Source organism: Tursiops truncatus, chromosome 9 (assembly GCF_011762595.2).
Source record: "Tursiops truncatus isolate mTurTru1 chromosome 9, mTurTru1.mat.Y, whole genome shotgun sequence".
Lineage (NCBI taxonomy): Eukaryota > Metazoa > Chordata > Mammalia > Artiodactyla > Delphinidae > Tursiops > Tursiops truncatus.
In genome coordinates this window covers 12891083-12907035 of record NC_047042.1, presented here as the reverse complement: position 1 = coordinate 12907035, position 15953 = coordinate 12891083, and the positions used below count along the sequence as shown (strand labels likewise).

The following is a 15953-nucleotide window of genomic DNA, read 5'->3' as shown; positions in this document are numbered from 1 at the left end:
ACTTAGCCTCATTGATATTTCTGTTTGCATTATTTATTAGTATGTTTATTTTACCTTGATATTTGTAAGGCCCTTACTATGCAGGCCTATCTTCACCTTCCCTAGTTTAGCATCCATTACCAGTTTTTAATACTGATCCCACCCTCAGGCTGATTTATTTTATTTTCTGTATTGCAGCTGCTAGTCCTTTAGAGCAGGGGTTGGCAAACCATGGCCCATGGGCCAAATCCATCCTGTGCCTGATTTTATGTGGCATGTGAGCTAAGCATAGTTTTTTTAAAAAAAATAAATTTATTGATTTTATTTATTTATTTTTGGCTGCATTGGGTCTTCATTGCTGCACGCGGGCTTTCTCTAGTTGTGGCGAGCGGGGGCTACTCTTCCATGCGGTGCACGGGCTTCTCACTGCGGTTGCTTCTCTTGTTGCGGAGCACGGGCTCTAGGCGCATGGGCTTCAGCAGTTGTGACTTGCGGGCTCTAGAGCACAGGCTAAGTAGTTGTGGCACATGGGTTTAGTTGCTCCGCGGCATGTGGGATCTTCCCGGACCAGGGCTGTAACCCATGTCCCCTGCATTGGCAGGCAGATTCTTAACCACTGGGCCACAGGGAAACCCAAGAATAGTTTTTACATTTTGAAATAGTTAAGAAAAATCAAATGAAGAAAAAAATTTTGTAATTCATGAAAATTATGTGAAGCTTAAATTTTAGTGTTAATAAATAAAGTTTTATGAAATCGTAGTCACACTCCTTTGATTATGTATTATCTACGTCTACTATTGTCCTATAACAGAAGAGTCTTGGCAGAGACTGTATGCCCTGCAAAGCTGAAAATATTTACAATGAGCCCTTTACCGAAAAATTAGCTGACCCTGGTTGTAAGGTGTCTCCAAAGACCCAGTCACCATCACTCTATATTTCTCAATTGGCCTTTTCCTTTCTCGGAGTTCCGGCTTGAATTCCACTTCCTTCATGACCCCCCAAAATTTCTCTTTCCTCTTTACATAATACACAGTAGTGTTTGATTGATTGCATAGTTCTCTAAAAGTTTTATATATATTGTTTTGTCCTTTTTCCCCCCCTCTTTTGTAAATGTAACCTTTTTGAAGGCAGGAACCATATAATGTGTTTAGCAACATAGCACCAGCCAAGGATTAGGCTCATAGTACTTGGCTCTAACGAGGTATTTGCTGAATTTAATTGAATTTCTTTTAGTGGTATCCTCCAGAATTCATTTAAGGAGCCATAGCAGGGAAGACAGAATTTTGATATACAAATAATTTATGTGATTACTGCTTTAATTGTGATTTGTACAGAGAACTGTGGGAGCCCAGAAGAGCAAGTAACTCAGGGAGTCAGAAAAGGCTTCCAATAGGAAATAAAATTTGATCTTAACCTTGAAGACTGAGTAGAGTTTGCTAGGTGAAGAAGGGAGAATGGGGAGGAGAGGGCTTGAGCATTCCACGACTGGGTGTGTACAAAGCATGGATGGAAGAATGCATCCAGGTGACCTCTCATTCCCTTTCCTCTGCCATAGAGGGATGAACACCATCCTAAGTCTGGTGTTATCAATATCATGAATACTTTTATCCTTGTATTACATAGGTATACATCTTTATAGACTATCTAGTACTGTTTCACATATTTTTAAAACTTACATAAATAATGTACTGATACAGCATTCTGAAAATTGCCTTCTTTTCTTTCAACCTAATTTTTATGAGTTTTATCTGTATTAATACATGTAGTTATAATACATGCATTTTTCATGCCTTGCATTATTCCATTCCTTCAGTATGACATGATTTGTTAACCATTCACCTGTTGAAAGATGCATGTATTGTTTCCCATTTTTTTACTTTTAACATTGCTATGAGCATTCCTATATATTATTTTTGTTGTTCATATGTCTGAAATTCTCTGAAATCTATAACTGAGAGTAGAATTTCTGGGTCATAGGTGTGTGTATCTTCAACTTTGCCTGATATTGCTAGAAACTGAATTATATAAATAGATTTTCTAATATCACATCATCTTTGCATTCCCAGGAGAACCCATTGGTAATAATGTATTGTTTTTCCACACTTATCAATTTATTTTTCTAGAGTTTCATATAGGATTTTTACATCAATTTTCATAAGTAAGCTGGCTCAGAATTTTCTTCTCTCATATTGTTCTTGTCTGGTTTTGGTTTTTATGTTATTATGTAAGTCTCATAAAATGAGATAGGGACTATCCATTACTTTTCTTTTCTCTAGAAGGTTAGAATTATCTGAGTATTAAAAGTTTGGTGGAAACAATCTGTTAGACCATATGGGCTTAATGGTTTTTGGATGGATGGATTTTAAGTTACAGACTTATTTTTTGGTTAAAGATCTATACAAACTTTCTATTTCTTTTTAAGTCAATTTTATTGAGTTATATTTTTCCTAGAACTTTGCCCTTGTATTCTAAGTACTCTAATTTATTGTCATAAAGTTAAGCATATTGTCTCATAATTAAAAAAGAACAACTTTGTTGTACTCATTGTTTTGTTTTTTGTTTTCATTCCTAACATAGAGAAAAGAATGATAGGGTAGTGGTTAAAGGCAGACTATGTAGCCAGATTGTCTAGGTTTGAATTTAGGTTCCACAATTTTCTGGTTGTATGACAGTGAGAAAGTTATGTAACTTCTCTGTGCCTCAGCTTCTCAGCTGTAAGAGTGATGTAAAATAGCATCTACCTCATAGGCTGTACTTAGACTTTTATAAATATTTGATTATATGTTGTAGACCCTTTTGATAACGTTAATTTTTTATAGATAATAAAATTAAAGAAGAAAAATTAGTTGAAATCCGCCATTCAAGAGATAATATAACTACTACTAAAATTTGTGTGCATTTTTTTCCAGTCAGGTCTTTCTCTTTTTTATGTATGTGTGCATCTGTTTCTGTATAATGTGTATATCTATCTGTGTGTTTATTTGTATTCCTAGATTTGTAGAGATGTGTATATGTATATATATGTATATGCATATAAATGTAAATATATCTTCAGTTTTTCTTTATCTGGTACATCTGTCATATTAAGGATCCTTCAAAAACATGATTTTTAATGTCCCATGTGTTAAAAATGAGGCTGTGTTGAATAGGCATGTGTATAACTCTGTCAAAGATTTTTTAGAAAATAAAAGATGGAAATTACCCAATGGGTTTTTCTAAAAGTTTGTATGGATTTGATTTTTGTATTTGATTATTGTCCCTGATCTCATTGAAAAGCATCAATGGCACATCTTTATCACTTGAGTTTAAATGTAAACTCCTTAAAATGTCATAGAAGGGATTTGTCCTCTGCTTATCTTTCCTGTTTCAGTTCTTAGTGTCCTGTCACACTGTTTCTAGCTGTTGTCAGCACTTGCTGTTTGTGACTGTGCCATACTCTAGCCCAACCCTAGAGGTTTACCTGCTCTGCTTTCTCTATGCTGTGATTTTTCTGTTGGTGATTGACTAGTGAATTCATTTGCATTTTTTGTTCAGTTAACCATTTGTGGAGTTAATTTCTTATTGATTTGTAAAACTTTTCATACGTTGAGGGTATTAATCTTTTGATATACAGTTGTAATATTTTTCTGATGTTATTTGCATGTGAATTTTGTTTGTGGTGGTTTAATTTATGTAGAATATTTTGATTTTTTAAAATGTAATCAAATCTATCACTTTTCTTTAAAATTTATATTTTTAGAGTAATTAATTTTTTCCCATTACAGATATACTTTTGTTTTCCCATTTTTTGAGTTTAAAATTCATCTATAATTTATTTTGGTATGTAATATGAAGTAAATTTTAACAATTTTTTCTCTCTTAATAATATATTAATTATTTCAGAATATTTAATTAAACAGTTTATTCTTTGTCCACTGCTCAAAGTGTTAATTTTATCATATATTAAATTTACATATGTTGGACTTTTTTCTGACCTCTCTATTCTCTGTACTCTTATCTCCTCTCAAATCTGTGTTACTCTGTGACTCATAATGTGCTCTAACATTCTATGGCGAACATCTACCCCTTGTTTTTCCTTTTTATCTTTTACTTTGATATTTTTGTTGGTGACTTCTTTCAAAATAGGTAAAATTATTTTTTTCGAGTGAAAAAATCCCTTTAATGTTTAATTAGGAATTGCATTAAACATATACATTGTTTTGCAAGAATTTTCTCTCTCACTTAGTGATTAATGTATTAGTATAATAGATTTCTTAATATTGAGTTATTCAAATATTTCTGGGACCAGGTGTCTTCAATCACAGTTTATTTTTCTTTTTAAAAGCTGCTTATCTAATTTGGTAGCATTGTGCTTAAATTTTTTACATGTTTTTCTAAGAGTCATTAGTTTTCTTTATTGTGTTTTAGGTTGTAGTAGGTTGTAGTATGAGGGCAGTGCTAGATTTTGGGATCAAATTAGGCACTCTTCCATTTTTATTGTTTTGAATTTCTTTTTTATCTTCTTTTTAAATTATTTATATATTTAGATATAATTTACATATAAGGGGTATGATGTGTTGATTTGATGAATTTATGTATTGCAATGAGATCACCACCATAGTTAGTGTTAGCTAACACCTCTATGATGTCACATAATTATCATTCTTTTTTGTAGTGAGTACATTAAGAGCTAGTCTCTTAGCAGTGTTGAAGTTGTACTTCTTTATGTAACAGAAGAAGTATATTTTCTTTGAATGTTGATAAAAGAAATCTTTTCAAAAAACTATCTGGTTGCAGTGCCTTTTCTTGGGGGTAAGTTTTAGTTTCTAATAGTTATTTGTCTATTCAGGTATTTGGCTTAATTAATGATCATTGCTCTAAATATGTTTTCTCTTGTTTTATGAATCACCTCTGTCACCAGGTCTCTCTAATTTTGTGTGTTTGATGATTGATCCTCTTTTTCTTACTTCAATTTAACTCAGGTTCTTTTTTTTAAGAATCTCATCTTTATCAAAATGGTGATTTCTTTTTCTTAAAATTTGTAGCAGAATATTTTTAGGATGGTCTTCATTTATCAGTGTTTGAGTCTTTTAAATTTACAATTTTTTAAAATTAGGAAGGTGAACTTCCATTATCTTTTTATCTATTTTTAGAAATACCAAATTATCTTTATTTTGGGTCTCTGTCTGTCTTCCTTATTTATTATGTCTCTTCAATTTCATTCTTGTTCCTTTTCTTCTTTTTGTTTGATGGTGTCAGTGCACAAATTCTGGGGCTTCCTCCCCAAGCCCTGCTTTCAAATATTGCTTATTCTTAGTTGCAAATGAAAGCTGTGCCCCTTGCTCCCCACCTGTTGTATCATCATCTCATTCCTTAACAAGATCTTCTTATATTTTTATCAATGTTGTTTTCAAGTTGTGAGTTTTCAGTGGATCTCCAGTGATTTCATTTATTTTGGTTCATTTAGAATATACTTGGCAGAAAATCCTTAACATTTCTCTTCCAGTGTCCTTTATTCCAGTACTGTCCTTATTCTTCTTTTTAAAATGATTTCTAATATATAAAAATTAATGACTAAATAAATAAATAAATCCATTTAAATGGGGATCTAGGAAGAGTAACAGCTAATACTTTTCATGTCAACTTCTTTCTTATAAGTTATACATCGTTTAAAAAAATCTTTGCCTATCTGGTAGGTGAATCATACTCATTATTGTTTTATTTTCATTTGTCACCTTATTAGTGATTATGAATGTTTTTCTCATTTATTAAATAAGTAATGAATTACCTGTGTTCTTTGTTGTGGTGTGAGTCTTCTTATGAGCTTTTTGCAGGTTGACAATATCATGTCCATCTTACAGTTGTTGTAACTACTCTTTCCCAGTCTGTTTTAAAATTCTATTTAGGTTTGTAATGTACAAAATGTTATGTATAGATATTAAATTTGATAATTTTTCTTTTTTGACCTTTTTTATTTTTATGCTTAAAAAGTATTTTCCATCCTGAAATATGACAATAATTTATCTCTTTTGGTCAAATTTTTATGATTCCACATGAAAATATATATGTTTATTTACCCCCTTTTAAAAAGTAAACAAATTGTGTTACTGTTTCCTTGAATGGATTATTAGCTTTATTTTGGAATTCAGCATAATGTACTAATAATAGTGTGATTGTATTTTCTTCACTATCCTTCTGAGATTCTCCAAGCCTTTATAAGCATTATCTTGTTAATTCACATAACACCCTTTTGAGTTAGGTAATAACTGTGATCAGAGTTCCACATGCTGTTTTTAGAAAACCTCTTAATTTTGTTAACAAAACATTTGTAAGCAGTTTTTAATGACTAGCTGACATCACATTTAGAGTTTGGGATGAAAACGTCGTTCTATTTAATGGCAGCTTTGTCAACTCATCTTTTATTTTCTGTCTTTATTTATTTATTTTTTTGCGGTACGTGGGCTTCTCACTGTTGTGGCCTCTCCCGTTGCGGAGCACAGGCTCCGGATGCGCAGGCTCAGCGGCCATGGCTCACAGGCCCAACCGCTCCGCAGCATGTGGGATCTTCCCGGACCGGGGCACGAACCCGTGTCCCCTGCATCGGCAGGCGGACTCTCAACCACTACGCCACCAGGGAAGCCCTCTGTCTTTATTTTTTAAACCTATGAAAAATTTGCTACACTTGTACCTCTTTCAGAAATGACAGGGATTATGATTGAGGAAATGGAGATTTAAATTTTTATATTAGTGGTTCTCAGTCTTAGCTTCACATTGAAATCATCCAAGAAGCCTTTTTAAAATATTAATACTCAAGTTTCATGCCCAGAAATTATTATTTCATTGTTCTATGATGGGACGGGGTGTTGAGAGTTTTTAAAAAGTTCCCCAGGTGATCGTAATGTGCAGCCAGAGAAGAAAACCATTATTTGTCATCAGTGGTTTTCAAAGTGTAGTCTCTAGACTTGCTGCATCACCTGGCAACTTGTTAGAAATGTGAATTATCAGGCACCATCCCAGATCTATTGAATCAGAAACTCTGGGGATAGAGCCTAGCAATCTGTGTTTTATGGGGGATTTACTGTTTTTTTTGTTGTTGTTGTTATGAGATAATTGTAGATTCACATGCACTTGGAAGAAATAACGCAGAGATCCAATTTTACTATTTTTACATGCACTTATGTGTATGTCTTTAGTTCTGCGCAATGTTACCACATATGTACTACCACCACAGTCAAGATACAAGAATCTATGGTTTCCCAAGCTGCCAGGTGATTCTGATGCAGCCAAGCCTTGGGAAACATTTTTAAAATGAAACCATAAGAACAGGAACAGATCATTTTTTCATAAGGATTCGTCTGAGTAGTCTAAGTGTGCTAACAGACCAGCAACATAGGTCTCACCTGGGAGCTTGATGGACGTGCAGGGTCTCAGATCCCATCTCACACTTAGTGAATCAGTCTTCATTGTAATAAGATCCCTAGGTAATTTGTGTACACACTGAGCTTGAAGGCTACCTAATGAATGGGTAAAAACAAAACAAAACAAACACAAACACAAACTCAAACAACAACAACAAAAAACCCATATCAGTTTTCTGAAATTGGGTTCAGATATTTATTCTTGTAGTAAATAACTCTTATAGTAAAGATAATTTCTCTTGTAGTAAAGATAAACTCAGTTTTTAAGCAAAACTGGTATCAGTTTTTCTGCTTTTATATCTTAGTCATTTCAAGATATATTTTGTTAGGGTTTTTTTTTTTTGATAGACTTGGATTTTTTGTTTTTGCCACATATGATATAAAATTTGATATTTTCTATCAATTCGTCTTAATATTACAACATCTTAAGTACAAGAAATATAACTATCGTCAGCTTCATCAATATCAAACATGAATGCATCTGAATCCTTTTTTCCCCATCTCTTTTTTTCCACTTCAGTCACTAACTTCTGACAAAATTGGAGATACTAGGTTTGTCTCAGGCTCCTGTTGAAGCTCTTTTGGTGTCTATCACTATTTTCTGCTTTCATTTTTATATTTGTTTTGAGATCCTGAGAAAGAATTTTTAGAAAAAAGTGCCACACAGATGGAAAGATATACCATATTCATGGATCAGAAGAATTATTATTGTGAAAATAACAATACTACCCAAGGCAGTCTACAGATTCAGTGAAATCCCTATCAAAATATCAATAGCATTTTTCAAAGAACTAGAACAAATAATTTAAAGATTTGTATGGAAACAAAAAAGACCCCAAATAGCCAAAATAATCTTGAGAAAGAAAACAGAGCTGGAGATATCATTCTTCCTGACTTCAGATTATATTACAAAGCTACAGTAACCAAAACAGTATGATACTGGCACAAAACCAAACACATATATCAATGGAACAGAATAGAGAGCCCAGAAATAAACCCATACAGTTATGGTCAATTAATCAAACAAAGGAAGCCAGAGTATACAATGGAGAAAAGACAGTCTCTTCAATAAGTCATGCTGGAAAAACTGGAAGCTACACATGGAGGAATGAAATTAGGACCTTTTCTCACATCATATACAAAAATAAACTCAAAATAGATTAAAGACCTAAATGTAAGACTGGAAACCATAAAACTTCTAGAAGAAAACGTAGGCAGAATACTCTGAGGTAAATCGTAGCAATATTTTTTTGGATCTGTTTCCTAAGGCAAAGGAAAGAAAAGCAAAAATAAGCAAATAGGACCTAATTAAACTTAAAAGTTTTTGCACAGCAAAGGAAACCTTTGACAAAACAAAAAGACGGCCTGCTGAATGGGAAAAAGATTTGCAAATGATGCAACCGACAAGGGATCAATCTCCAAAATATATAAACAGCTTATACAACTCAATATCCAAAAAATGAACAGCCCAATTAAAAAATGGACAGAAGACCTGAATAGACATTTTCTCAAAGAAAACATACAGATGGCCAACAGGCACATGAAAAGATGCTCAACATCACTAATAATCAGAGAAATACAAATCAAAACTACCAGGAGATATCACCTCACACATGTCAGAATGGCAGGCACCAAAAAGACCACAAATTGCAAATGTTGGCAAGAATGTGGAGGAAAAGGAACCCTTGTACACTGTTGGTAGGAAGGTAAATTGGTGCAGCCACTGTGGAAAACAGTATGGAGGGTCCTCAAAAAAATAAAAATAGACTGTATGATCCAGCAATTCCACTCCTGGGTATATATATGAAGAAAACAAAAGCACTAATATGAACATCCCAGTGTTCAGAACAGCGGTATTTACAATTGCTAAGATATGGAAGCAACCTAAGTATCCATCAGTAGATGAATGGATAAAGAAGATGTGTATATACACAATGGAATACTACTCTGTTATAAGATGTGTATATACACAATGGAATACTCTGTTATATAATACTACTCTGTTATAAGATGTGTATATACACAACTCTGTGAAATTTTACCATTTGCAATAACATGGATGGACTTGGAGGGCATTATGCTTGGTGAAATAAGTCAGGCAGAGAAAGAAAAATACCATATGTTATCACTTATATGTGGAATCTAAGAAATGAAATAAACTAGTGAATATAACATAACATAAACCGACTCAAAGATATATAAAACAAAGTAGTGGTTACCAGTGGGGAGAGGAAAGGGGGAAGGGGAGGATAGGGGTAGGAAATTAAGGTACAAAGTACTATGTATAAAATGAATAAGTTACAAGGATATATTGTACAGCACAGGGAATATAGCCAATGTTTTATAATAACTATAAATGGAGTATAATGTTTAAAAATTGTGAATCACTCTGTTGTACACGTGAAACTTATTGTAAATCAGCTATACCTCAATTTTAAAAAAAACCTTCCACTTTGTACAACCACTGGGAACACCCTTCTAGTTACTAAATAAGATGCTGCCCAGTTCATGAATTGCCTAATAGAGCCGATTAGATCTTTAAAAAAGAAAAAAGAAAAAAAAGAAAAAGAGCTACATTGAGGAAAATAAATAAGACCAGGCTGGGTAGCTCTATTGATAGATATATTTCTTATTTTAGGACATTTTCCAGCTCTCTTCTGCCTTGATCCCTGTCAAAGGATAAATAAGGATATTTACAGTTTTTTCCTCTCATCCTTTCTCCATACTACATGTAAGGTGCCAGAGATTTATCAGTAAACAAGATATGATTCTGTTTCTTAAGGAGCTGACTGTCTATTGGGGATATGTAAAATCAATCACAATGTGATGAAGGAAGTGTGAGAAGAAAACCAACAAGGGAATACCCAGCTCATCCTGGGGAAAATGTTGTCAAATAGGGTTTCATAGAGGTGCATCTATTCAAACTGAATGCAGAAGGCTGAATAAGAATGCTCTAGGCAGATTTATCAATCAGAGGGTCAGCAAAAGACAAATTCAGCCGTGATACTTCAAATGGAGATACTACATACAACAGTGAGGCAGAGGGCAAAGAACAGATAAAGCGGTAGGAAAAGTGGGAGACCATTATCTCTCCATAGGGCCAAAGGGACAAGAAGGAAGTAGAGTTCTTGGAGCCCAGTGAGAGCTGAAACTGCAGAAGAGGCACTGCCTGGTTGACGCTGTAGTCGTGGAGACACCTGGCTACTTCCAGAGGTACAGTGCCTAAGCTATGAGGGAGCTGCGAAGAAATTCTGTGAACTCTTTCTCTTCCCATTGGTGCCTCCCATTGGCTAAACCTAATGAAAAGTCAGCTGGCAAGGGAACTGGGACTGCAGCCCGTTGGCTCAGTGTCCAGAGCACCAAGCAGGGCAGAGCAGGCTGAGAAAGGATGGAGGTTGAAGGGTAAAGTAAAATAACTAGGAGATAAGGGAGAAATGTTAATTTCAGGGAGAAGGAACATTATGTACTGACGCACAGAAATGTAAAAGATGATTGGCAACTCTGCGGAATGACAAGGAGCACAGGAGGCAGAAATGAGAAAGGAGAGTAGAAGCAGGAGATTTATCCAGAAGCAGGCTGGATGAATATTAATAAATAGCTAAGACTTTTGGGGACAGGCACTTTGTTAAATACATAATTTATTCCATTCAATCCTCACGTGGTTAGGAAGTTGGCCATGCCACATAGCAGTTATGACTCTTGTCCACAAATGTAATTTTTTTTTACATTAACTCAGATTTGGCTCTGAACCTTTACCCCATCTTGGTAAATTGTATTTCAGTCATTATTTTGGTGCCTGCCTTCTCCTTTGAGTTCCATATAAATCCAGGAGATGAGCATGGTGCCCACATAAATGGGGAGGACCCTAATTTCCAGGCCACTAGATTCTGCTTAACTTCTCTTTGTTACTTGGAATCCCTGGATTTTCAACCATGAGTGGGACCCTGGAGTCTTTGTGGAGGCTGTGAGCCCCATTGAACCTCAGTAGGTTCTTTCTTCATCATTCCTAAAGTCACAATCTGTGTCAGAATCTTTTCGTAAGAGTCTTAGGAGGTATATTGTCTCTTGTTCCTCTTTTAGTCAAGGTTATACTTAGAGTTTTGAATTTATAGCAGTTATAATCTGTGACCATTTTTTATTTTTATACTTTTGTAACCTATTCTACTTTTGGAAAATATAAATAGTTACTGCTCCTTGGAGATTGTGGGGTGCTTTACCACTAACTCTCTTGAGCAAGGGTTGGCCAACTTTTTTGGTAAAAAGCAAATTTAGACTTTGGAGGTCAAGAGGTGAAGTTGAAGATGCTATGTAAGTACTTATACGATACGGGAAAAAACAAATTTCCGCAAGATTTTGATTAAAATAATACTAATTGAGAACAGTATTTTTGGTAATACAGATTTGCGAATGAGAAAAGTATAATTATTTTGGGGGGATAACATTTCACTTAATTGGGGTGCAAAGTTATTGTTCCCTGTCATCAGAATTGATTGTAAATGTTTATCGCTTAATGCTGACCTGTGATAAGAATTTACATATTTCATCTTTGAAAATGTCTTTTCACACAGTAAGGTGTTGCCGAATAGTGCTATCAATCCGCAAGCTTCTGATTTTAATTGAGCATATTCATTGCCTGGAAGGCATTTATAGAATTTATTAGATTTTTTTCTCCTGATGTTTTCCTTTTACATGTCATTATATTGCAGATTAATCACGTAGAATGGAAAGTTAGGTGGAAGCTCCTTAATTGCACAGTTAAAAGGATTTTGAAATATGGAAATTTCCTTTGCACTTGCATCGAAGTCTGAAAAACATTGCTGTAGTTTGAGCTCACAAAATATATCTGCTGTAAATTTGTGTGGGGATGAAATCTCACTATTTGTTTTAACCTTTGCCATCATGGGAAATATGTAAAGTAGCCCAACCTTACTTTTGATTCAAACAACATTAGTTTTCATTGAAATGACTTAACATTAATTGTCATTGAAATGACTTTACTGTTATAAAAATTTGGCATGTATGTGCTATTTTGCCTTGTAATTTTAGGTAGATTCATTGAAAAAGATTATCAAGTCCACAGGAAAAGCTAATTTCCAAAGCTATTCAGTGGTCAATGGTAGTGGTTGGGGGTTGGGTTTTTGTTTTTTTGTTTTTTTTAATTCAGAAAAGACTCATTCCTGACCCTGAGCTTAAAAAAGTCACAGTAGAACTTTATACTGTTAAGCCATAGAATTGCTGTGTGGTAGAATGAGTCAGGCTATTCAGCTTCTATTTCTGAGAAAACTTCATAGGGCTAACAATGGTTAAGCTCACAGAGCAGATGAAGATTACTATTAACACTATTGGTTTAATGTCACATGAGAGATTCAAATATTTTCCTCAGTGAATAACCTCAGTGAATTCCTGATGAATAATACAGTGAATAACCATAGGCTTTAACCATACATTTTTACAAGCTCTGTAACTTTGTCCAGCCAAGTCTTTTTTTGCTCCACACATAATTTTTACCACCCTAAGTTGTAACACATCTTAGCAGATTCCACTTAAGTTGTATTGAATTATTTTTTTTTAATTCGTGTGAATATTCTTGTTTGTAGTTGTTTTGTGCAGCCTTTCATATAGGCTAATTTTTCAGTCACTTCAAAATTGGCATTGACTCCTGGTATAAAGAACAACTGAGCAGTACCCATGACATCTGTCATCTCACCAAAGCCAAGGGAAACCTCTCAAAATAATTTGTCTCAATTTTAAATTGACTATATTGATATTGCTCCCAGTGTCTTCAACTCTTTGAACAACTGTTCTTACCAAGACTAAACAAGTTTATTTTCTCTGGACCCCTTGCTTCAGCTGCTGCAATCAAACATGACTTAAGTTACCATTGGTAAATGTCCTTCCTTGCTTGGCTAACAAGTGAACCACTTACAAACTCACTTTGGTTGCAGTCTCATTGTTATTTATTTATTTATTTTTTACTTCGATGAAGAAATTCTGCTGTGATGAGATAGCCTGTTTTGACTTTGTAATATTTTCTGCCCACTGGATTTTCTGTGAGTTGGGAATACTGTGATGAATCTGGCATATATTGTATTCTTTTAGTATAGATAGAGTGTCATTGAATAATAAAGTGCTTTGTCATCTAATTCAGTAACAGCATGGTCCATCTTCCAGCATGTGCTGAAAGTATGGCACACTTCTCTTGTTTTGGTATGATGGGTATGCACTAGTAATAAAAAAAATTATGGTAAGGTAATACATATGACATTTGAAATGCTGTTAAGTTATAACTGCATCACTGTGATTCATAGTACAACAAGCAGGTGTGCAAAGCAGTGAGAGTGAAAGAGCCACATGTGGCCTCTATCACAACCAATAAATTTTTTAATTTTATTTTTTTATTGAAGTATAGTTGATTTACAATGTTGTGTGAATTTCTGGTGTACAACAAAGTGATTCAGATATATATATATATATATGTATATGTATATATTCTTTTTCATTATGGCTTATTACAAGTTATTGAATATAGTTCCCTCTTCTATACAGTAGGACCTTGTTGTTTATGTATAGTAGTTTGTATATAGTAGTTTGTAGCTGTTAATCCCAAACTCCTAATTTATCCTTCTCCCACCCCCTTTCGCCGTTGGTAACCATAAATTTGTTTTGTATGTCTGTGAGTCTGTTTCTGTTTTGTAAATAAGTTCATTTGTATCATATTTTAGATTTCACATATAAGTGATATCATATGATATTTGTCTTTCTCTGTCTGACTGACTTCACTTAGTATGACAATGTCTAGGTCCATCCATGTTGCTGCAAATGGCATTATTTCATTCTTTTTCATGGCTGAGCAGTATTCCATTATAGATATACCACATCTTCTCTATCCATTCATCTGCCAATGGACATTTAGACAACAACTAAACTTTTGTAGTGCAAAAGCAGACATAGATGTAATCAGATGATCATGTTCTAATAAAACTTATGTACACTGAAATTTGAGTTTCGTATAATTTTCATCTATTATGAAATATTTTTCTTTTGATTTTTAAAAACCATGTAAATATGTAAAGATAATTCTTCTCTGTGGTCCTATGAAAATGGGCAGCAGGCTGTATTTGGCCTTCAGGCCATTGTTTGCTGACCCTTGCTACTGACAATCGCTGATCTATGATAATTAGTAAAATCTCAGAGACACCAAAAAATACAGATGTCTAGGTCCTGCCTTAGGACTTGGCATACAAAGTTAGGAAACCCTGGCTATCTTGTTTACCATTAAATCCTCAGCACATAGATGCTCAATAAGTATTTTTTGAGTAAGTAGAAGACAATTTCTGGCATATAATAAGCCTATAAAGGTCTATTGGATGAATGAAAGATTTACTGTATATCTTACACAATATATGGGATCCTAAAGACAGTGAGATGAAAATGAATTGTTTAATCTTAGAGCCATTAAAATAGAGAGAGGCTAGCCTCGAGGAGCATGAACTGTTTAGTAGCTGGGAATCATTTTGGCCAGGTTACTAATTTATGTAATAATAACTGGAGAGCTAATATTATTTTGGTTAATTAAGGTGTGAGGGAGGTGTAGCAAATAAAACAATCTGCAGGCTATTTCAATAAGTTTCTTTACAGTTGGATTTCATAATTAAATTCCTTTAAAAGGTTATGTGGAGAAAATGAAAGAATTTTCAACAAGACAAGGTTTTCAAGCCAAAGAAGCTAGTAGCTAATTGCATTTTTCAGGAGGGTGAACTCAGTGTATTTTAGCTATTTTAATATGCTAGACTATTTAACCAGAGACCCCCCTCCCCAATTAATTTGGACTTTCAGGAATCTGGTTTGCCTCTAAGATATGGTAAATGTAGGACATATGATTGTTAACCAGAGGTACTTTTTTTTTTTTTTTTTTTGTGGTACGCGGGCCTCTCACTGTTGTGGCCTCTCCCGTTGCGGAGCACAGAGTCCCGGACGCGCAGGCTCAGCGGTCATGGCTCACGGGCCCAGCCGCTCCGCGGCATGTGGGATCTTCCCGGACCGGGGCACGAACCCGTGTCTCCTGCATCGGCAGGCGGACTCTCAACCACTGCGCCACCAGGGAAGCCCCAGAGGTACATTTTATACTACATTTTCAAACTCATTTACATGGCACTCAAAGAACTCAGTAAGCTTTTTTTTTTTTTTTTTGTCACAAATCTGCCTTTATTGTGAGCAGCAGGTGGGACACTTCCAGCATAGTAAAATAAATAATTTGCAAAAGCAGGGATTCAGTGAAGCCGCCTGGTTGGGACCCTTGGGAGCTCATACATAGATGCCGACCCAGAGCAGCGGGAAGAGGACTCCAAAGCCCATGAAGAGTGAGGCCACCAAAGATTATGAGGAGCTCTCTGTAGATATCGCAAGTGTATTTGGTGGAGGTGACCTCATAAACTAAGAACCAGGCAGTGAAGAACATGCCAGTGGCCAACAACCACGGTCAGATGGGGGAAGACAGCCGGGTTCACTGGGCTGGTGTACCTGCTCAGGGCCTCAAACTCCATTTTGCTGGGCACAGGATCCTCAGTAAGCTTTTCA

General features: G+C 34.9%; 1 protein-coding gene and 1 pseudogene across 2 annotated transcripts in view; one reads left to right on the top strand and one right to left on the bottom strand.

The window, feature by feature from the left end:
• The window catches only part of SUGCT (succinyl-CoA:glutarate-CoA transferase), a 689175-nt gene that overhangs the window by 146002 nt on the left and 527220 nt on the right, over nt 1–15953 (top strand). The gene's annotated exons all lie outside the window — the stretch shown is intronic.
• On the bottom strand, nt 15681–15919 carry LOC101318663 (dolichyl-diphosphooligosaccharide--protein glycosyltransferase subunit TMEM258 pseudogene; annotated as a pseudogene).